Below are 23,868 nucleotides of genomic sequence, written 5' to 3'. Positions count from 1 at the left end.
ACGACTTTATGCTTTGTAGCAGAGAATATAATATATATTATATATAGGAGCGCTCACATTCCTATGTTTTTGTCCTCCTCCTATTGACTTCTCCTCTGATGTTCAGGAGAAAAAAAAAAAAAATCATAGAAAAATGCAGTATGTATTTTTAACAGTTAGTCTGAGAGATGAATTGAAGGGCTTTATAAATGAGGTGTCTTCAGAAAAGGTGCCACTAAGGAAGAATTGGAAGAAGAAAAATTATGCTTTCAAAAGGTAAAGAGATAATAACAAAGCCTCCACTAAACACAAAGCTTCCAGGAAAGAGGAGTTTCACAATGCTCTGACTTTAATTACCGTACATTAGTTCTGTCCAGTGAAAAGAAAGATAGAGAACATTTGTTCCCGATTCCTGTGTCTCTTCTGTTTATTTTAGGAAAGATGATATCGTAATAGCATTCTTCACATCTCAGAAACAGTACTTTTTGGAGTTAAATTGTCATCTTAGTACAGTAACATAGAGAAATCTCTCTTTTCCATAATAATACTGGCAACAAAATACTTTATCAGGGGTATAACTATGCATAGAAAAATTATAATTTGCAATTGCTTATAATTTAAAATGTAATATTTTACAATGATTGCAAGATGATATTGCATTGTTTAAATTACAGCATAATAATTCATTCCTGCAGCATTCAGTGGCACTAGTCCTTTGGCCTCTTGCCTAACAATACACTAGACAAGAATTATTACATTGTAATTCACACCCTGTCATGCCTTATTGCTTAATTAAAGCATAACCCTTCATGACACGACAAGCAATTTGACTGTTACCATAATAGATTATTATCCCACCTAACATATTTTAGTTTTACAACACATTCTTTTTTTTAACATGCACTGAAAACTATCAGAACAAATGCACATATGCTTCCTTCTTTATCTGTAAAGTGTGAAGAATATATACAGAACAAGTAGGTAAGAACACAAAGTTGTATTTTTTGTTAGAGTTTTTCCTTTAATAAACTGTTAGGGTATTTTTTTACTTCATTTAGCTTCAGCAGTTCATCATTGAAAAGACACTAGGATTCAAATCTCTGATTAGCTGGCTGCCTACATATTTGTCATACTGCTTGACTACCTAAATGGTAAATTTATATATAAAACATATACAATGAGACTTAGATTATAGTGTCTTTAAAATTCAGGACAAGGTAGCTGGCAGTTTAATTTTGTTGCAATACAGCAATTGCTATTCTATATTCAACATTAACTAATTCATGAATCATACTTTTCAGGAATAACTCCTTGAATTTCTCTCTGTGATGTTTCTCATACTGAAACCTGATAATATAGAAGGTTACCAATTGATATTAAAACATATTTGATTTTTAGCTGATATTCCAGTTTTGTAACAGTTAATGGAGAAACTCACTGACTTAAGCGAAAAACTCATCCACAAGGTGAAAGAGAAAATGTGTTACTAGCCATGTAAACATGCTTTGACATTCCAGCTTACAATATAATTATTTCAATTAATATTCATTATTTTATTAATTCCTTCACACTGTCTGAAAGCGTGAGATACAACACAGCAATTTGGCTATTAATAATCCTTTACTTTTGGCAGTTACCAACTCAAAATTAAAATATGCAGCCATGGAACTCAGAAATTTTGTGTGAACAAAAGCCTGGACTTCTTGAGAAGACATAAAGGCAAAGCATACAAAAAAAAATTAATAGAGAAATTATGTATATCATACCTGATAGATGTGCTACAAGTTTCATATAATATCAAGGTGCAATTTAATGAGGTTGCACTGAACTCTGTATGTCTGCAAGGTGACTGGGTTGTCCCTGGAACTCTCTGCTGTAACTATAAAATGTCTATGATGTGACTGTGATATAACTGAAACAGCTGCAGCCTTTGATCATATGCTGGCAGTTTATGTACAGATGCAGAATGTGTAATAAGGGCACACTTTATTAACCTGACTGATGTTCTGTTATTTTACTGGTTCCAAAAGCCAAAGGAGACTAGGCTCTACCATGTTATCCTGAGAATAATTTATTGTTGCAACTATTCAAAATGAAATACCTATCATTAATGTCTAATTCATTATCATAAGCAAGAGGTATACATTGTTCTCGGTTGATTTGACATTTGCTATGATCTTTAAAGCTGGTGCTATAGCTAGAATTATTCTTTTGAATTAACACGAACTACATTTTAACTACCGTTTAAAACACTTGCCAACATTCTGAATGTATGCTTATGTTTCCTGGTAATAAATATTTCGGCAGATACAGTCTAGTGAAACTCAGAGTGAGCTATTGCAATTTGGTCAAGTATAAAAATACATGAATTCTAATGGCATGATAACGAAGTTGGACCCTGCCAGATTAGGGTCTGTATTACACTGTAGAGAAGCAGAGAGCAGGACACCTCCAGTTTTGTGACACTGTGCCCAAGTTTCATCTTGGCTTTCCTTGAGAAGTTCACACATTTTGTTCCTACTGAACTGTCCAGGTTTTATACGACTCAACTTTCTCGAAGCAGCGAATTAGAGTGCATATTCTTTCCAACTGACCAGCAATAAAGAGAAAAATGTAGTGAATACCTAGGTGTTACGGCTCCATACATGCGATATGGAAATTATAATTACAACACAGCTTACAGGTAAATACAAAAAATTGTAGTGTGTTACTTTGTCCAAAGAGTTATGTCACAAAAAGATGAAATAACAACAAACTTTTCTTTCCAGAGGTGTTAACTTAAAGATGTTCTGTGGAGTTGGGTTTACATAGAAATTAGTGACAGTGTTGAAATTCTTAAAAAAGATCTGCTTCTATCTCTGTACTCTTAACTCTGTATTTAAATTTTGTTTCATTTTTACCTCACATTTTTACAGGAAAAAGTATAAACACCTGAACTCTAGGTCACTCCGCTACCATATTCCCAGTTTGTTTTCTTTTGCAGTCTTTCACAGGAAATATACATTTTTATAACCTTGTTGGAGACAAGGGGGATGTTACAAAAATCAATGTACTCCTTTAATAGGACTTCTCTCTGTCCAGCACCTGCCCTATTCAATCCTGGGTTTAGTTTTCCTTTCAGTTCATTTATCTACAACCTTTGTGCTGCAGCTGGGGAGCAAATAGCTGTAAATGCAACAAAAAGGAGGGAAACTGTAAGGAACAGATGACTCAGATGACTGATGTGTGACAATGCCCCCCCCCCCCCCCCCCCCTTTATTTTGTTTGTTTGTTTGTTTTTTGCTGGAAGACCAAACAACCTTTCCTTCCTTCCTTCTTTTCTCAACACCAGCACGTGCAGTTTGGACAATCCCAGCAATACTTGGTTTCATCCCAACCTCTCGACACAGAAGCAGAGAGATCCAGCAGACTTCGCTGGGCTCCATTATTCACTGGGGTACTGTTTAGACTGAAGGGTATAAGGAGGTGTTTCAGCTTTGTTTGTCTGCAGTGTAGTGTATATTACTGCTGATTATCTTCTTTAATAAAGGCAATAGAAAGGAAAGTTTTGTCTGTTCTTTACTACGACTACATGACCTCTTCTAGAAGGTGAATTATTTCCCTCAGATCAATTATGTATGCTCATGGGGGAAACTGATGTAATTCACCTGCATCCAAGGCAGGAAAGCAGGAAATAGAAAATAAGGCAGAGCAAGCAGGGAGGTGCTAAGGAGTGGGGACTCTTGAGATGAACAGGTTGCAAACTCACAGCCACACCTCCGAGGAATGGGATGCAAGAGACTTTTCCCAAAGAACTCAGAAGAGACTGTATTTTTTGTCCTAGCTGAAAAAGTCAGTGGGAGTACCCGGACAGAGAAGAACGAACTGACCTACAAGGACAAAGTACAGCATATGGAGATTGACTTACAAACCCTCTCTATTTAGTCCTTTTCTGAATCTTCTCTATTTTAAAGTAATTCACTGTGCTAATTTGTGTTCAGCTAAAACATTTTAACCAGAACAATTCAGGGTCTCATCAGACCTTAACCTGAGGATAAAACGAATTACAAAAGAAATATAACAGTCAGGAGTTTCTACTGTGACCATGCATAGTGGAGCCAAATGGTGTTTTGAAAGATTGGGAAGAATGTTACTGCTTTTCTCACAGTCTTTTTCCTAAACAGCGTTATTTTTCACTACAACCTGTCACCATTTACAGATTGTTTTTCCCTACTCTTTGCAAGTCTTGCTTTGCTGTTGTTTCTAAAAACACAAACTTAAATGGAGGTTTTTTGTTCACCACCTCAAAACTATAAAGTTTCCAACATCCCAAGAATTTGGCATGCAGCTATTTGATATTTCTTCTGTGGGAAGCATAGATTTAAATTACCCCTTGCGGTTTTCTGAGCAGGCCAAGTTTCAAACATCTCAATTAGAAGTTAAACAGCCCCCAGACAACATCTGTTTACATTATTTTTTTCCACAGATCTATTCACTTTTCATCTAGATACAAACAGCCATATCTGTTTCTATTCCAGAGTTAAAGATAAGTCAATAAATATTTAATCTTCTCCAGTATGGGTATTCATCAAGGAACTGCAATTCCTTTAACTCTCAAACACAGCACATCAACTGAACTGTAGACTTGTCTTTAGAATCCTAAAATATTATCTCTAAAATATATTTAAATATTTTACACACCTTGAATGTTTTCATTCCCATTTCTAGAAAAGAGTATAGATGCCAGGTAAATGTAAACTATAAACACTGAAAGTGGACAGATTTCTTTCTAGAAAATCTGATATCTATTTCAAGAGTTCACATTTCACTGAAATTTGTTATAAGTCATCATAAATGCATATTATAAATAAGGAACTAATAAGTTCATTTGATACTGTTTGAACTTATCCAGACATTCAGGCAAAAAAATCAGCCAAAAGCTGATTCCAGAGACCAAATGAATTGTCATTATACCCTGAATTACTGTTTAAACCCTAGAGAAATCTTTCTGTAGGCATATGTTTGGCCTCATTTCCAATTTTTTTGTTGATTGCTAATACTTCATATATGCCATTTACAATTTAAATCCTCTGCCAAATATCTCTCTGATATATTCTAGCACCTTTTATTGGTTCCTTTCCATCCAAAATGTTCTCATCAGTACATTTTTGTTTCAATGGACTTCAGCTCAGAAGTCATTATTCAATAACCTCAGTGACTTCATCTTAACCGATTCCAGAATAACAGGGTTAAATTAAATGCAAAGTAAGGTTCATTATTACAGTACTGCATTGAAACATGGAAATAAATGATTGCTCGATAAATACTATAAAATCTCTACTTCAGAGTGTGGGTCAAAATTAAAAGAACATTTACAGATAAAACACCAGTCATATGCAGCTAAATATCTTGCTTTAATACCAAAGAACTTTGATTTATAAAGTACGCATTTAAGATCCCCAAAAGTGTTGCCCGCTGACTTATAAGGTATTCTTGCTTTTCAGTAGTGAATACTGTGTGATTACTCAAGTGTACATGACTGAATTAAAAATGCTCATTTTTACAGTAAAGCAAATGTTACATCTAAACACTGAAGAGAGGAGTTGACACCCATGTAATAAACGTTCAATAGCTCTGCAAGGTTTTCCCCCTCAGGAAAATACAGATGACAGCAAAATATCTTTCCTTACAGTGGTCTGTTCACCTACCTTTTCTGATGAGTTGGCTGCAGAAAAATGTAGAAATGGAAAGCTCAATTAGTGTAATTTACGTATCCTTGGATGTCAATCATTACTGGCGAGAGGTGGGACTTTCAGGATCTCTATGCATTAATTAAGAGCTCATCTCAGCAGAGTAGTCTTTCCACCTAAGGACCAAAAATAAGTTTTAATTAGAGTCTGGAAGACAGTGTGTCATATACATATAAAACTAGTTCTTTGGTGAAAAAATGAAAGTAATGGGACATTATTAGTAACAATGGAAAGGGCACAAATCTCTTGCTTGTACTTAAGTTCAGAATATAAAAGTATTTCCAGTATATATGAGTCTGCCTGAAATACTAGACAGATTCTGAAATGTTACGTGGACACCACTCAAATTTCAGCCAGGTTGTATGAATGCCAACATTAGTAGTAGGTCCCTGTCGAATTATTGATGCTGAGCTGATGTTGATGGAGGGTTATTACAGAGCTGACGTTAGACTATATTTCTCTCTCTTAGCCAGTTTTCTGTTCAAAGCTGTCTTCTGACTGCAGGTGCAACAGGGAAAACAATGCAAGCTCAGCAAAAGGGGGTGAAGGGACTTGTACGATGCATCATGTTCATTCACTGAGTGATACAATACGTAGGCAGTTGTTGGCTGGCCTTCGACACGTCAAGGCCCAGGAGAGGTTAATAACTAGCTGGGGTAACTGGTGTCAGCTGCCTTAGAGAGCTTTGCTTGTGGAATGACTTGTCTGAGGATCAAATATAATCAAATATTCTGCCTAGGACTCACTAGGGAAATAATATAAATAATTGATTATATCATTTATAAATTAAGGGAAAGAAAAAAAATTTTAAAAGCTGGTCTGGAAAATAAACAGATGTGAAAACAGGTGTGAAAAGGGATAAAATTTAGAGAGGAAACAAGTTTATATTCTAGAGAACAAGAAGAACCTTGTTTGTCAATGGCTGAAATAAGAAATATTATGAACTGATAAAATACAGATAGTCTACTCTAGGAAGGATTAGAGAGAAAAAAATAAAATGTCAAACTACATTATGGAAAAAGAAAAGAAACACTCGTAAAAACTGGGATTTCAGTGTTCTGAAAATTACAGTTACCAAAGGACTGAAGCTAACATAAACATTACATGATATAATTAATAATTATGAAGAAGGCTATCACACAGAAAAAGAACAGATAAGGAAGGCATATCAGAAGGAGGAAAAGATTTACTATGAATTTTAGAGTACCAGAACAAGTGTTATGACCTTCTTAATTGCTATTATATTTCATAGTCTCTTACGAAGGTATTTGTAAATACCTTTAAGAGACAGATATTTTTCTCAAAAACCTGTTTGAGAAACACATGCTATAAATTTTCCTACCTAATCAATATACCTGACAGGTAATGAAAAACAGCAGCAAATACAACAAAACAAACAAATGAACAAACCGTAGCTATTGCTGATAGATTGTTTAAAATATTTTCTTCTAAATAATATGTGATGAAACCAATACTACAGTGAAGGTACATCCAGTCTTTTAAAGACATTCAGAAAAATGTGGACAATAATTTGATGTCCTTCATAAAATTTATGTCCATATCATTAACTCTTGCAAATGTTTTCTTACGCATTTTTTCCAGCCATGAACTATTTGCTATACAATAGACTTAGAAGCGCTCTCCAGAATTTCCCGAGTAGGGATATTACTGTCTCTTGGCAGTACACAGCAATGCATCCTTTGAATGCTAGTACTGAAACTCATATTTTAAAAATTCCAACATGTATTCTGAGAATCATTTCTGACGTATTACAGTACTGAACAGAGTATATCCTAGTGCTGCAGATATATGCATATTACTAAATCTGACAGCTACTTCTCTGTAGACTAAAGTTATTTTTCATGATGACAAGATTTCAAGAAAGGCTATGTTTTCTATGGCTGAGTCCACAGGTAAGTATTTTTAAATGAAAAGGGAAAGGAATTTATCCAGAGTTTGTCACTTGTGGTCTCTTAACTGAAGCAGAGCAGCAAGTCTTGTTGTCTGCAGTCTCCTGCTAGTCATATTTAGCACAGTTCTTGTCAGCTGCTTCTTTTGATTAAGAGGATGGCAGAGATAATGGACACATTAAGTTCCAGAACAGACAGAGAACCTTTGCACCTCTAAACAATGATATGAATTTTGTAATGATTTAATTTGCTCTTATTTGCAAGCGACAACGTCAGGAACGGAATCGGTGGACTCCATGTTAGCAGCACGTTGCCTTCTCAGCCCTGTCTCTTCTGAACTCAAACTCCAGAACACTGCTTTGGAAAGCAGCCATAAAAGAGGCTAACTCAGACAGTAAAAGCTGGATGATCTACTGAACTGTGACTGAGATTTGTGACCTGCCTTAAAGTGAATCAGATTCAACCATGAGGCTTCTTACAAGCAGCTCTCACCAAGAGCCTGGCAGAATGTCAACACGATTGCACTAAACCTTCGACACAAGGCTTGCTGAGAGCCACAAGCTACCATGTATTACCATTAAAACAACTTTTAAAGGTAGAAGGATTCAAAAAAGAAGTATTAATACAAAAACGGCAATTCCTTTTTTTTTTTTTTTTTTTTTCCCTTAAAACTGAGGAATGTGATGTAGCAATTGAATTACATTGCACATACAATGAGAAAGAGGAACAAGACTACTATTTCTTCAGGCAGTCTCCTGGCTAACTTTAAGCTCTCTACAGAGGCATGAAAGTTTTAGGTCTTGTCCAAAGTCTTCTCTGTGGTCAATACAGAAAAGGAAAGGCATCTCCAGAGATCAAGCCAGGCTAAGCTTCTATCTTTATGCTCACTGTAGAGGGAGCACTGGGCACCAAGGCTCCTACCTTGGGCATCTTGGCAATGCTTATATTTAATTGCAATTAATCTTCATCCTACAGTCTGATTTTCAGAGATGCCTAGTAATTAAATCCCAGTGTAACATTAACATCTAAATTTGCAGATAAACTTCTAACAGGAGGTATGGGCAAGGATTTCCCAGCTTTCATAACATTAGCCAAATGCTGATAAACAGTGCTGTGGAGAGCTCCCGATTCCCACTGATACTGATCAGTGGCTTACCTGCTCCCAAATGCAACATTGTGAACAACAAAAAAAAAGACAAATATTTTCATATTTATACCTAAGGGTATTTATTTTTTCTCTCTGTGCTCAATACATCACTTTTTTTTTTTTTTTGGGGGGGGGGGGGATGGGGGGAACAAACAAATACTGAATTGTTCCATTTGAGCTCCTTTCATTCTGCTTTACCTTATTTGTTTGCTTTCATCATATGGAGACCAGAACAATGATAACATTTGATCCATTTTCCACCATCCACATATTATTTTCTCTGGTTAAAGACAACCTAAGGGATTTCTGTGATGCTTCTATGAGATGGAAACTAAGGTGAGTAGACTCAGGAGGCATTGAATAGCCTACGGCATACAAACTAGCCATTCAATCTAGGAACTGACTATGGGTTTGGAATTTGGGGATCTCAGTCCATAGTCCGTTCTTTGGAAGCTGATGAAACATCAAACTGATGACACTTCAAAAACTTTGCTAGAATCTAAAATTAAAGCTGAATATTAGTATATTCACACAAGGGGTGGAGATAAGCTGAGATACATAATACCTAACCTTTAACCCCTATTAATGACTGTAATCATCAGTTGCTGCTGGAATGGTAGTGATGTCATATAAGTCTTTATGTGAGAAATATAAAAAGGGCACAAAAAACACTGTAAAATATAAAACAATAAAGAAAAACGAATGTAAATTTAAAAGAAGTTTAGTAACAGCGAAAGAAAATGCACGAGAATTTCTCCGTGGCCAGCATTATCTGTGGATCAAACCCTCTTACTGAAATTCATCCATTTATCATACAACATTGGAGTCACTTTGAAAATGATTCCGTTGTAGTCAGCAACAACCAAATTGTGGATGGAAGTTATTAATCAGACAGCCATACCACAGTGTTTTCTACTGTCAAGACAACAACCACTGCTGACTCTAATGAATAACAGAAGAGTTTGTTTTAAATTAGGATGCACCTGTATGTGATAACTTTTATTTCAGCATTTTGCTGCCTCGTTTTGCTACTCAATTAACCTTTCCAGTCGTTAATTTTTTCTAAACTTTCTTAATCTCAACTTCTGTGTTAGTTCATATGAACAAAAGAGAGATACATTATTAAACCAATTAATGAAAAAATATCAATTTTGACATATGATTACGAAAATTTACTTTTTTTTGATAACTTCTTCAATTCTTAACTATATAATATTGTAAAGAACATTATGGTAAATTTCTTAAGTTATTATATTATAATATCTTTCAAACTTTTATTAATTGTGGGGGACAAAGGAGATATCAGTAATATTTTATGATTACTTTGTGTTCTTCAATTTAGCTGACTGGTATGATTCTGGCTGGATGGATAAAACTTTGCGAGCAAAAGCAATTACGACAGGTAAGATATAATACAGAAATACCAAGACTTATTAAGAAAGAATTAGAGGAACTATGAATTGAGAAATGTCTATCTGTCTGACTTCAACTAGATTAACAGGCTTGTTTTCCTCTTTGGAATTTTAAGACCAGAAAGGCATTAAAATATTAACAACTATCATGGAGAATGGAAGAGAGTAAGCAAACATTGGAAAAAACAATGCAAGAGAGATTTAGAATGCAACAAGGCTGCGTAGAAAATCTTAAGGTTCTATCTGAAGCAACTGGCATTGCCTAAATGTGTGAAAATAATATGTTTTAAGCACTGTGTCATGCTTGCTCGTACACTGTCGTGCTGCCATGTTTTGCTGACCTGGGCAAGAGAAACTGCTATTATCTTCAACCTTTTCTATACTTGTGATGTGGCAGGGAATGGGTAGCAAACTTCTTTATACAGAGATGATCTTCATCTACTTTAATCTACCTATGTAGATTTAATCTTTAATTTTTCCTTTGCCACAAAATCTCAAAAGAAAAAAGTTGTCATTGAAACATCAAAATTTAATGTTGGGCTCACAAGGTTCACCTTATCAAAAAAAAGGAAGTAGCATCCTAGGATCAAGACCTAGGAATGGAAGAGGGGATAATATACTTTGTCTGAAGCAAAACTTGTAGAGAATGCATAAGGGCTGCACAAGGCACCAATTGGCATGGAACTGGGGCCAGAATATGAGCAGGGAGGTGATGTGATCCACCAGTACAGACTGAAGTTAGGGGAATGCCTGGATTCAATCCTGCAAAAGCTTGGGCACAGTCTGTTGCCTGAAAGACAAGCCTGCAAGACAGACTGGGGGAGAGATCACAGGTGCGGTGTGCCCCTGTACTGTCATAACAATAAATAAGGTTATCTGTCATGATCAAGCCATCTGGAGAAATACTGTCCTGAATAGATGCTACACATTTATCTAAGGTTACAGAAAGTACTTAATATAACATTGACTTGGTAGGAAATAGTTTGTGTTCTATAATTAGAGACAGTAGCACAGGGAACATGCATGCAAAAATTGTAGGAAGAATATTAAGGGCATTTTGGTGGTTTTGATTTATAAGTGATGATATACAACACTAAAAAAGAAAAATAAATGACAGTTAAAATGCTACAGACAGCAGTTGTGGCAGAGGTTTGAGTCTACTATTCAAGTTAGCGACCCAACAATCGCTGCCAGGATTTCATTTAATCCTTTTTATAGAAATTATTTAAAGCACAGACCAGTTAAATCATTATACATGAGCAAGTCATATTGTAAGAAGATGATAATCCACTCTGCAAGTACTACATTCACAAAAAACCCACTCCATTTGTCCTCTGCTTTGTCTTGCTAGCAAGGTATGTACCTTGCTAAAGCTTTGTGATTCAGGGCATGTATGTGAGTTCAGCTGATCATGGGTCACCTGTGGGATAAAACCCGAATTATATCTGAAAGAATAGGATATGGACTGAGATGTTGCTTTGTCCTACTCAGCCTCTTCTGCTGTAGAACACAAAGGTACATTAAGGTTGCTTTTTCAGAAATCTGAATAATCATTAAATCTACTTTTCTACTTCTATCTCTTTGAACTCTCTTTAGTCTAGTGCACTCTCGGCATGCACCCTAAAGTCATCATAGGAAAATAAACTTCATGTGTAACGTCTTTTCTGGAAAGCAGACAGGTAGATGGAGATATATTATGTACCACCCTGATAGTCTACAGTGCGTGCAAGTGAAACCAGTACTGGAATTAATTCCAGTTCCTTTGAGTTTTCCTTGTAACCTCTCTGCTGACAGCCTCAAAATCTCCTTAACTTTGCTTATGTAAGATGTGAATGAACAGGACATACTCAATACTCTGAGAAAGACTCGCCTGTTATCTGTTATCCATATCAACTCAGAATCCATATCACCGCAGAAAACTTCTGTGGCAGCAATTTTATCTACAATCATAAGGTTGCTGCAGTCTCAACTATAAACTGAGAAAAAACAAGCCCTTTCTATGGCTATCTGTTCATTCCTGATAACTTAGCATATTGAACACACTTGTCTGCAGCACCATCTTTTTGTGGGCTGCAACATATGGGGCTTAATAACATGGCATCAGACTGCAATTCTTAGCCTGGCCTTTCCCCTTCTGCTTCCCATTGTAAAGGTGACTCTCTGCTGCTAGCCTTCAGCGGCTCTCACGGAGGAAAAGAGCACCTTGTCAGAGACCGTTTTCTAACTAGAGGGCTCCAGATGAGCTAACCTTCAATACAAATATGATGTCTTCAAGCATAAATCCCGTCTTAGAGTTAAGGATGTAGTTACTGAGTGAAGACGTTAAATGTAAAACAACAGGAACCAGGTTACCTTCCATACACCTCCTGCCTTTATAATCAAGGCAAAGTCACTGCAGACTTTCTGTTTAGTACCCTTGAATCAGTTCACCTGCTGCTAGAGTACTGCCCTTACAGCACATGCCAGACGATAGCAATAAATTAGCACTTCTTGGGAAGAGTGGGGCGATATCAAGTGATAAAGAGCAGGGCACAGGAGTAACATTATAAGCACCATAGTACTGGGGTTGTGTCAGGCCCCGACAATTTAGAATTGTAGTATTCTAATATATAGTAGTATAACTAATGGGTGCTATGAAATCATGTTCAGCTGTGAAAAATTAAACTGTTACCTGTCTATAGCAGCTGGGAGAATTAAAAAATAAACAAAACTTCAGCAATTCCTTTTTCTGAGTGGCCTGATGCATCACTAAGGATTAGCTTACTACAAGACCTATATTACTGCTTGTGGACTGAGAGCTACAAGCTCTAGAGTACGTGGCAGAAAGATGATTAATTGCAATAATACTAATTGTAACAAATTAATTTTTAAAACTGGAAAAATATTTTTAATATGTATTTTTTAATAAATCCAGAGTTAGAAAGATGTTTGTGCTTCTTTTATCCATTTTTCACCTGAATTTTGAAAATGAGAGAAAATTCAGTGCTTTCACAATGTGGATAGCTGTACGTGGCACTTTTATTGCCAGCCTTTATGATACTTTTCTAAACCTCTTTGATTTTTTAAAATACCCTAGTTGAAATGTTTGACCAGAATCAAGGCTGTTTTTTTTTCTCTTTCTTTCTTCCCTCTGTTTGAGCTGAGTAGTGCAGGAACCTGCATATGTTGGCACATGACTTTCCAGCAGTACTGTACCGTCCTCTGGCTGTAGCAGAAGTACCCTTCAGTGACTCACAACATATTCCATTCCACCAGCAATAATGAAACCTGAAATGTTTGAGAAAAGATATTGCTACTTTCCTCTACTCATGCACAGGAATGCCACAAAGGTTGGCAGTTGTACTGGCAAACTTCTCCACCAGCCAGAAATATACTGTGCTTACTTCTTATAGCAACAGTCACAGCCCAAAGTCAAACTGGACTTTGTTAACTCTCTGTCTTTGCAGCGTAAGTGCTTAGTGGGAAAGGTTTCCTAAAGGCTTGCAGAAGGAGACAAAATTGTCATCAGCCTAACCTTGCAAAAGTCCTCAGGCTGAATGCAGCAGTCATTTTTACAGTTTTATCTCAGTTGTTGCCAATCCAGTACCACAGTTGTGGTTCAGAGGCTACCCCAGCTCTGTGACTCATAATTAAGCATCGCATCACTGCCATCTCCACTGCCAATTAGTCACGTGGGCTGAAAACATTCACTAGAAAGTCAAGGTTTCTTTTCCATATGCTGCTTTGGTATATTTCTCTATGTTTAGGTAATGTCGTTAAATCACCTGGTTCAGATTAAAGATCTTCAAAATGCGATCTGAATGATGGTGGTGAAATTGTCTGTTTAGCCAAGGAATGATCTGCAAGAGTATCCATTCATACCGATCAGTGGGATCAAATTTGTCAGCAGTTTCCCCTGAGAACCCAACTAAAAATAGTCTAATAGTGTGTTCACTCTGACAAAAATAAAGCAACATCAGCTTCCTTATGCACCAGAAGAGCAAAATAAAATAAATAAATAAATAACAGAAAACAAAATAAAACAACAACAACAAAAACCACAACTAAATGTGTGAAACATTTAGCTTTTTATTTGCATCAGTTAAAAGTGTAAAGCAATAATGAAATAAAGCAAATTTATCTTTTATCGCCTTTACTCTATGGCTCACAGCAACTGTGATAATGTCTTTCAGTGTGCGTGACACTGTGCTTCTGCTCATTATACAGAACTAATGAGAGTGATACCCACACGAAACTTTCTGTTGCTAATTCTAATAGCCTGCCTTGATTTGTATGTACAAATATCTATGCACGTATTTGTTACTAGGGTTCCTCTTATTCAATCACTAAGTCAACAGAGTGATCTCCATCAAGACAGCTTGTATTTATCACACTTCATATACTTAAATCATATGCCACCCAATTAAGTAAAGTCCAAGGAAATTCTTGATTGATTCTGAAGTTAACCATATGGTTAACTAGCAAGTCAGCAGAAATTAAATTCATTACCAAATCTACATTTATCTATTTACTACTAAATGCCATTGTTTTAACGTTAGTTTTCTGTTCACTTCAGTTGGCTTAAAATGGCAATGACAGTTTACTGGTCATTGTCTGTAATCTAACCAGAGGATACTGACGTGTTCAAAAAGGGCACAAATCCCAAAATAGTTCAGAGAGATTCTTTTCTGACAGCTAGGTTGAAATAAAGCATGACTATGACATCAAGTCATCCTGGATCTTGTACTGAAACTCTAAAAAGTGAAACCAAGCTATTCCTTAGTTTCTGCCCCTTTCCTCAGAATAGCTATGAGGGTAGGCCACAAAATAAACCCGGGATTTTTCACAACAGCCTCTAACCACTTCCACTCACTTCCCTCCCTTGTAAGAACAGGAAAAGCTCACACCAAACCAAAACAAAATTCAAGGAGCATCATTACAGTTGTAAAAGCAAACTCTCAGAAATAAGATTTTTCTTTCTTGAGTATCTGCATTTTGATACATTCTATATTCGCTTGATCATATACTGCTTGTCCACAGCTTTTTTGCCTTAGTAAGCAAGGAATGTGCTCTGGGCGTGCATGAGGATCCCTGCATGAGGGGTGCTGCTATCTATTAGATCATGTGTGATAAGCAAAGCAGGTGTTATCAAAAGAGCCTTTATAATTAACTAAACTGTCGCTATGTACAAATGGATTATAGATCCTTTTCTTATGGAATTTCTAGAGGATACAGTACAACCATTAAATCATGTTTCTCACTGCTGGTACCAAGTGGTGTACTCTGGTTTTGGGGACATGGACCAGACTTGAAACTTTGTCATCTATATGAAGAATAATGAACATTCACAACTTCAAACATCACTGTAGCTGTAACAGTAAGCTGTGTCATGAACATATGAAGAGCTGTATGATGCTGAATTTACCCCCCCAAATGGTCAGCATCTTAAACTGCGTAGTCAAATCAGTAGATTTTTCATTTTCCTTACCCCCTGTGCTCACAATGAGAATCTTAGGCTTAGCCTTGTAGAAATGTAACTGTCTGGATTTCTGACTCTTGCTGTTTTAACCCTAGCTAGGTGCTTAAAATTTTCAAATGGATATTTTAATCTGTGAGGTAGATAAAAGGAATGATTCACCTTCTTACTAGTGTGCATAGGGATAGACGGACTCTTAACACTGATTTACAGATCGAGGCAGGGTATATGTGCTGCTAGCACAAGAGCATGAGATAGGTACTGAAATGTCAAGATCTTATGAGGCCAGTTCCCTGTGCAATGCCATCAGTATCAAAGTAGTGGCACACATACTCGGGCACAAAGACCTTAGTCATAAAACCTTAGGAGAACTTGAGAGCCCCATCCATTTGCCCCAGCTCCTATGAAAAATAAGGATAATCACTTCCCAGGTGGGATTTGAAATGAAACTAAAAACAATTTGTGAAACTCATGCAATGGTGGTTGAGGACCATGCAAAGGGTCTGGCAGAAATTAATAACTATACTGAGCACAGACTTGGAACTGTGCACAATTAAAAAATGCCTTGGGTTGAACTTTGTACCAGGATGCTTCAACAAAATATCAAAAAGTCATCCCAGCCTGATCCTATAGTCTGAGTAAGGAAGAATATGCAAAAAGAATGTAAGGAATCATGTAGCTTAAGACTGTAGCATATGATATATAGAAGGCATCTAGTTAAAATTCACACAGACAAACTTAATTACAGAATTTGTAATGCCCATTAGGCATTAGGAAAAGGGTACAGGCAGGAAAAAAATTTGCAAAGACCTTAAAATATCTTTAAGCTCATAAGCAATGAGTTTTTTCATGGGGCTTCTCACTAACACTACTTAAATTTATGTATATATGTAAGCAGTCTAGTAAATAACTGAGGCCTGAAGCAGAGCTGCTTCCTATTGCAGTTTTATTCTAGTGCCACTGATACTGAGAGAAGGCAAGAGGTGCAAGTGGAAGGAAACTGATCATGCATGTTGTGCTGTGTCTTAAGCAAGCACAGAAAAATCTTGGATCAGAGAGATAAAATTCAGAAATAACCAGTCTATTGAAGTGATCCTTTGGATACAAGCACTGGAATACAACTTAACAAGCAAAAAGATAGGCTTTAAAAATGATTTTATAATCAAATACGTAGTTTCAGCAGAATAAGTAATTCTCACCACATCTGTATTTCAGGGGTTGGATGTAAATGCAAGTACATTTGCATTCCAAACAAGCCCAACTAGGAATAAATATTACAAAAAAATTGCAAATAGTTTGTGCAATACTACTCACACATCCTAACTATGTGAATCAGGGACCTACAGCAACTTCCAGTTTCATTTCTGGCTCTGAATTCCTTTAATTTTGGTGGCGCAAATTTGGATAGGCACTCTTTATTATTTTATAAAATTAGGCTATACAACAAAACGTTTTATTTCTGGTTGCTCCCTCCTTAACAAAATATTGACTTCTATTTTTTTGATTATAATGAAAAGAGAGAAAGCACAACTGATGTGGAAACTGAGCAACTGGGTAAAACTATAATAACATTCCTGTTTGCTCTGAATAATTTGAACTGAGTCTTTGTGCTTTTTTTTTTTTTCCTTCTTTTTAATAATTAGAATAGCAGCAACATCAGGAGAAGCATAAGATTATTTGGGGGGGAAAAAAGTGTCTCTTGATTTACCTGAAATTTAACTCTTTTCTTGTATCTGCTTGTACGAAACAGAATTTTACTCAACTATGTTGTTCATCTGTAATAGCACCCAGCATCCTGCTATGACTATGAAGGCAACTGAAGGCTATGTGGATCTTGCAGACCTTCCTTTGGAATTTGATCTGTGCAGTATAGAAACATTACGATTTGTAGCTTTTGAAAATACTATGCACATTTATGATCTTACATGTTGAATGTTAACAGACAGATCTTACACCTTGTCTGAAAGAAAAACAAAAGGTGACATACTGGATGTACCTAAAATAAAATATAAGAACATGTGCAGAAAAACAAACAAACAAAACACCACAAAAAAAGCAGTTTAAAACATGCATAAAAGAGGAATGAATGTGAAATGACATCAAAGGAGTCATGTTAACTAGTGTTTGCTGTCCTAAGCAGGCCTGCCCTTGTGCTTTCAAGATGTCCCCCGCAGAATGTAAGACTGGGGTTGCATGCTGTTTCACATGCAACAGTGGGCAGTGTTGTGTTGTGCCTCATGAGCATGGCAAGCAGGGTGCATGAGTAAGTGCTGTTTAGACTGCATAGCATACTTCTGTACAGTCAGCTAGTAGAAGGTGCAGGTGCAATCATAACTCATTTTCAGCTGTTTTCATTCACTCTGAATGCAACCCTGTATGTATTCTTGTAAGGTCTGGCTCTCCAATTAAAGCTACACAAGAAGAAAGGAAATTCTACCTTCTGTGAAGCTGCATAAGACCAAGTAAGAAATTGCTATTTTAAAATCACTTATACCTTTGAGAACTGGCACTAGTGTGGTACCAGTCAAGCACGTACAGACTTCTACTCACTTGTCAGTGTAGCTCAAGCCATTACACGTCAGATTCCACTCTGAGCTGATACATGCTTATTGAGTTGTACAGCATCTGTTTGGCAGCACTGAAGAAAACAGCACATCACACTAACTTGAGAGTTACTTCATGGAAAAAAATCAGATATCTTGTTTTTAGGAGTATAATACTGAAGCACTGGTAAGTTGGCTACAAATTCGTGCAGAAATCAGAACTCCATCAGGGTTCCCTTCTTGCTGTGCTCACTACCAAGATATCAGGGCCAAGATGAATGTATGTAATCTCAGCCTTGCGAAGGAGAATAGTTCAAAGTGCATCAGACAGCGATGCTAATGTTCAAAACTTGCCCTGCAGACTAATTTTTGTATTGGCTGAGATGAAATCAGGAGGCTAGTTGCTGCCATTTGATTAAGGGTAATCAAGTAGGTTAGGTTTGGCTTTGATAATATGTAATTTGTAAATGAATCCACCTATTTAATTTATCCAAGACCAGATTTATATATCAAAACACCATTTTGGTAGCCATTATAAATTCCATTCTTTAAGTATTTTAAGTTAGTTTTGCAAGAGTGACTACTTTAGTACTGTCATACACTTAAGTATAGTATTTTAAGCTTATTTTAAGTGATATCTACAGTAACAGAATCTGTCCTACAATGGTAGCTAAGATGATACTATTCTTGTCTTTTTTAATTATTAGAGGTCTTTTAAGTTGCAGGGAGAAAGACTACAAGGATATTCTGTGCAGAGTGTTACAAGATGGAAAGGTATAGAATCAAAGACTTGCCTGCAGGCACCAAGGCCTCTTGTTGCAGCAGCTCTTTTTACCTGCACAATTAGAAGACTTGTTTGAGTCTGGTAAGATTTCAGTGCATGTGGCATTTATTTCTATTTTATATTTATATCCTGTGACAGAACTACTCATATGAAATGCACAGGGCTAATTTACTCATGTCTTAATATGAATAAGTTGGTTGATGTCTCTTGTGATAAACTGCATTAAATTCTTCCCGTTGTGTAAGGTTATAATTATGCCAATGAGAGAGGACATTGCTAGGATCTTTAGATGTAGTAAGCATCTTATTTTCTTTGTGTCCTCTAAGAAAAAAAAAAAAACTTTTTGAAGGGGAAAGGGATGAAATAAAGAAAATGTGGAACACTTTCACTGTAATGTAGATATTTTCACCTTCTACAAAGCACTATATCTGCATATAATAAAACAGAACTTTGTTCATCATACTTTTTTTTTTCAATTATGTGAAAATACATGTTCTAATAGCATGTTCATAAAAGAAGGTAATAGTAAGTCTCTTAAACTAAAGAATTCTATCAAGGTAAAGAAGAAAGGAAACAAAAGAAGCTGTACGTTGCTAGTATGTTGTGTCATTAGCTGTGGCAGGTCTTTAATTGCCATAGACAAGATGACAGAAACTACTTGTATCATTTTTCTGGAATATTTATATACCAAAGTCATTAGGGATCTTGAGCTTCATTAAAAAAAAAAAAAATCTCATTAAGGAATTTTCAATTTTTAGGCAGAAAGCATATCCTAAGGCAATATTTTGACCTAAGTCTGTGATGCGTAAGTGAATTAAATATACCTAGAAGAATAACTGGGAAATCCCTTCAGGAGAGGAAACACCAGGGTAATGTAGAACAAGCTATGATGGACATACCTGTTTTTTTTGCTTCGCTATGTACAGGAGCTGTGGCAGAGGAAGGTGAGATTTCTGCTCTTTGGATGGTTCAAAAACCAATTGCAAGTGGAAAAAAAGTCAAAGCCACTTGACGGTGTTACATGCTGCTATTTGCCTAAAATTCTGTTATGTTTCCAGATTTATCATTGTTTTATCAAGTGCAGAGATGCAATGTAATGGGTTTACGTGGGTGTGCTTAGAAATTTTAGAAATATATGATAGGAATGATATGTAAAGACTTGAGGATGTCTAGCAAAGATTCCTGAAGATGGCTATACATGTTTTTTCTTTGCTTAGGTAGCTCACATATACAGCATGTTTTTTTCTATTAAAAGATGGCCAGGATGTACAGAAGAGGATAACATGAAAAAGGTGTGCACTGTGAAGCGACAGAGAAGCACAAACCAAAGTGACGATGGCAGGGAGAATGGGATCATAGACGGTGGGGAAGGAAGCACCCAAATTCCACAGTCAATGTTGTATAATACTTTACATGGTTTCAGGGAGAAAAAAAATCCTGAAAAAGAGATTCTACTCTGGATTCTACTTCTGGAAGAAGGCAGAGTATAAATATAAACACAAGTGAACTGAAAGATCTGTGAAAAACTATGGAGCAACCACTAAACTAGGAAGTCTTAATCCCTGCAGATTTCAGGGACAGGATCTGCTGTCGAAATATAATCTCCATCACCAAATAGAAGAATCTGAAAGCAATGCAACAGGGTGAATGTCGCAGACTCCTGAGCTGTCTTTTAGATACTTTTCCAAGGGAGGCACTCTCTTGGTGTCTTAACCAAAGCTGTTACCATAACCACTGAAACAATAAGGCCCATTTTATAATCTATAGCTTGCAGAGATAAAAGCAAAACAGTTTTCTATTAAAATATATTTCTATAAATACTTACTTTTTAGATTATTCTTGTGTATCTGTGATCTAGCAAGATGTCCAACAAAATAATTGCAAGAATGCTGGTGCCTGCATAAATTCCTATTTACTTAGAAGTCAGCAGGCAGCCTCCAGATTCAAATTCACCACATCTCTGACCATATGATGTATGTTGAGGGATCAGAATCAAATCAAAGCTCTAAGTCACAGTATCAGAAATGGCTAAACAAGCCACGTCTGTTTATCCCCCAAGTTAGCAAGAATGTGTGTTAATAATCCAAGACTGAGAAAACAGATTTCATTTTGGTGGAGAAGGAAGTTTTACATACATTTATATTGTTTCCTGATGGAAAGCTACTTATTGTTTCATTTTGATGTTTATACTGTGTGGCTTTATACTTCTGCAGTTGTCTTTTTAATAAGCTCTAAATGAATAAAATGCACTTTGCCACTACAGTAGGGTGAAAGCTCCCCAAATCATTACAGCCCTGTGAGAAATCTGAAAGAAAATCTGGATATGCGAGTTCTGTTTTATTTACAGTATAATTAAAGTAATTATTGTAGTGGGTAGAGCAATATACTTTTTATAATTCCCTAACTGAAGTGAGATCTTGGATAAATAATAGTTATTCGTTGACCTGACTGGATACATTATTTATTCTTACAAGATATCGATAACCTTATAATTCACAAGAGAAACAAAACCACAAACGAGTTTGTAAAGGCCAGCAATAAATAGTCTAAATAAGGAATGTACCCAGGTACAGGTTCAGTGGATATTTCTTTTATATAATAATACTAACAAATGCTTCCATACAAAAAAACTTAGATTTTTAAATATTACTCTCATAGAAATCCACATCTTTCTGTTTGTTTTTGTTGTTTTGTTTTTATGATCCTAATAGGTAACTTTTCCCTTGATATAACTTTTTTTTTTTTTCACATACTGTAATTTTGTATGCACTTGTGTCAAAGAAATATTGTCTTTATTTTGCCTATTATAAAATGACTGTATCTCTGGCACTAACACAAACCTGATATTTTTCAAGTAATAAAACATATCCTTAGCATGATCCACACCCTCATATGATTGCAGGCTCGTATATTTTTGGAGATAAATCAAGGTATGAGGGTTTTCAGTGTCTGACAATAATTTACAGAGCACTTGCCATTAAGGGTTCATGATTCTAGTAGTTATCAAACTAGAATAAATGAAAGGCTGCAGTAATTCCCTACCCTTGGGAATAGCTGAAATAATACAGCTGATAGAGCTAAGGGCTGTCAGCGTACGTTTCCTTTTTGCTGAGACCCATTAGCCTCCAACATTCTTAAAATTCCAGTGAACAAATGAAAACAGTGAGACCCTTTTACAGGGCAACTTGCACAATATTTGACTGAATTTTCCTACAAAATGAAGATACCAGCTTTTCTTTGGGTTGCAGAGAGGGGGGCAGGAATAGATAAAAACAAATAAATAAATCAGCAGTCTTTTTTTCACTATCTCTATGGGAATGCTAAATTCTCTTTAGTAGTTATTATATTAAAATTCCAAAGCTTATCTGAATACTTGCTAAAATCTTTGACTGTAGCATCTAATGAGAATAGAAACAGAATATTTCACATAATGCTCCCCTTTAAAATAAATGTGGCTCTAAAGATTTGATAGAAAAAATATGTATTTTTTCCTAGAAAGCATTCTAGAACATCTTGAAGCTGACCACAACTGTTCTTATTTTGAACAAGTTGTCCTGGTTCCAGCTAGGACAGAGATCCACCAAAGATCCACCAACTTGAATAAAGATTATCTTCCCCTCCACGTGAACGAACCAGTGTCCACCAGCTATTAGGGGTAAACGTTCATCTATGCAAGGAAGACAATATGGTGGGCACACACACCGCGCCACCCTGTGGTTTTACCTACGTGACCATGGAGAGGACATGAGAAAATGGGATGGAAAATCTACTGCGACCCTAGAGGCATGGGTACGTGAATTGCAAAAGAAAACAATTGGGAAAAAGGGGTTCTCTGAAAAGTTTGCTGCTCCAACTTCCAGCAGGCAGTCCTTTAAACACAGAAACGAAGATTCTGACCAGGACTAGAGGGGCCCTGCCTCCAGCCAGGGGGAGGAAAGGGACAATCGAGTTTATTGGACTGTGTGGATTCGATGGCCTGGCACGTCAGACGCACAGAAGTATAAGGCTTTGGTAGACACCGGTGCACAATGTACTCTAATGCCATCAAGCTATAAAGGGCCAGAGCCCATCTGTATTTATGGTGTGACGGGGGGATCCCAGCAGTTAACTGTATTGGAGGCTGAAGTGAGTCTAACCGGTAATGAGTGGCAAAAGCACCGTATTGTGACTGGCCCAGATGCTTCGTGCATCCTTGGCATAGACTATCTTAGAAGAGGATATTTCAAGGACCCAAAAGGGTTCCGCTGGGCTTTTGGCATAGCTGCCTTGGAGGCAGAGGACATTAAACAGTTGTCTACCTTGCCTGGTCTCTCAGAGGACCCTTCTGTTGTGGGGTTGCTGAGGGTTGAAGAACAGCAAGTGCCGATCGCTACCACAACTGTGCACCGGCGGCAATATCGCACCAACCGAGACTCCCTGAGTCCCATCCATAAGCTAATTCGTCAACTGGAGAGCCAAGGAGTGATCAGCAAGACTCATTCACCTTTTAATAGTCCCATATGGCCAGTGCGAAAGTCTAATGGTGAGTGGAGACTAACAGTGGACTATCGTGGCCTGAACGAAGTCACGCCACCACTGAGTGCTGCAGTGCCGGACATGCTAGAACTCCAGTATGAACTGGAATCAAAGGCAGCCAAGTGGTATGCCACAATTGATATCACTAATGCATTTTTCTCCATCCCTCTAGCAGCACAGTGCAGGCCACAGTTTGCTTTCACTTGGAGGGGAGTCCAATATACTTGGAATCGGCTGCCCCAGGGGTGGAAACATAGCCCTACCATTTGCCATGGACTGATCCAGTCTGCGCTGGAGCAGGGGGAAGCTCCTGAACACCTGCAGTACATCGATGACATCATTGTGTGGGGTGACACTGCAGAAGAAGTTTTCGAGAAAGGGAAGAAAATAGTCG

The 23,868-nt window shown here is 36.8% G+C and overlaps 1 protein-coding gene across 15 annotated transcripts in view; it reads right to left on the bottom strand.

The window, feature by feature from the left end:
* Positions 1 to 23,868, bottom strand: part of TENM3 (teneurin transmembrane protein 3) — a 1,343,587-nt gene that overhangs the window by 594,251 nt on the left and 725,468 nt on the right. For all 15 annotated transcript variants that reach the window (XM_066996182.1, XM_048078283.2, XM_066996188.1 and 12 more), the window contains one exon: positions 5,667 to 5,824. The gene's annotated coding sequence lies outside the window, so the exon portion shown is untranslated. The remainder of the gene's footprint in view (positions 1 to 5,666; positions 5,825 to 23,868) is intronic.

This window comes from Anser cygnoides, chromosome 4, assembly GCF_040182565.1.
Source record: "Anser cygnoides isolate HZ-2024a breed goose chromosome 4, Taihu_goose_T2T_genome, whole genome shotgun sequence".
Lineage (NCBI taxonomy): Eukaryota > Metazoa > Chordata > Aves > Anseriformes > Anatidae > Anser > Anser cygnoides.
Note: the sequence above shows the minus strand (reverse complement) of the source record. Positions and strands in the feature narration are given on the sequence as shown.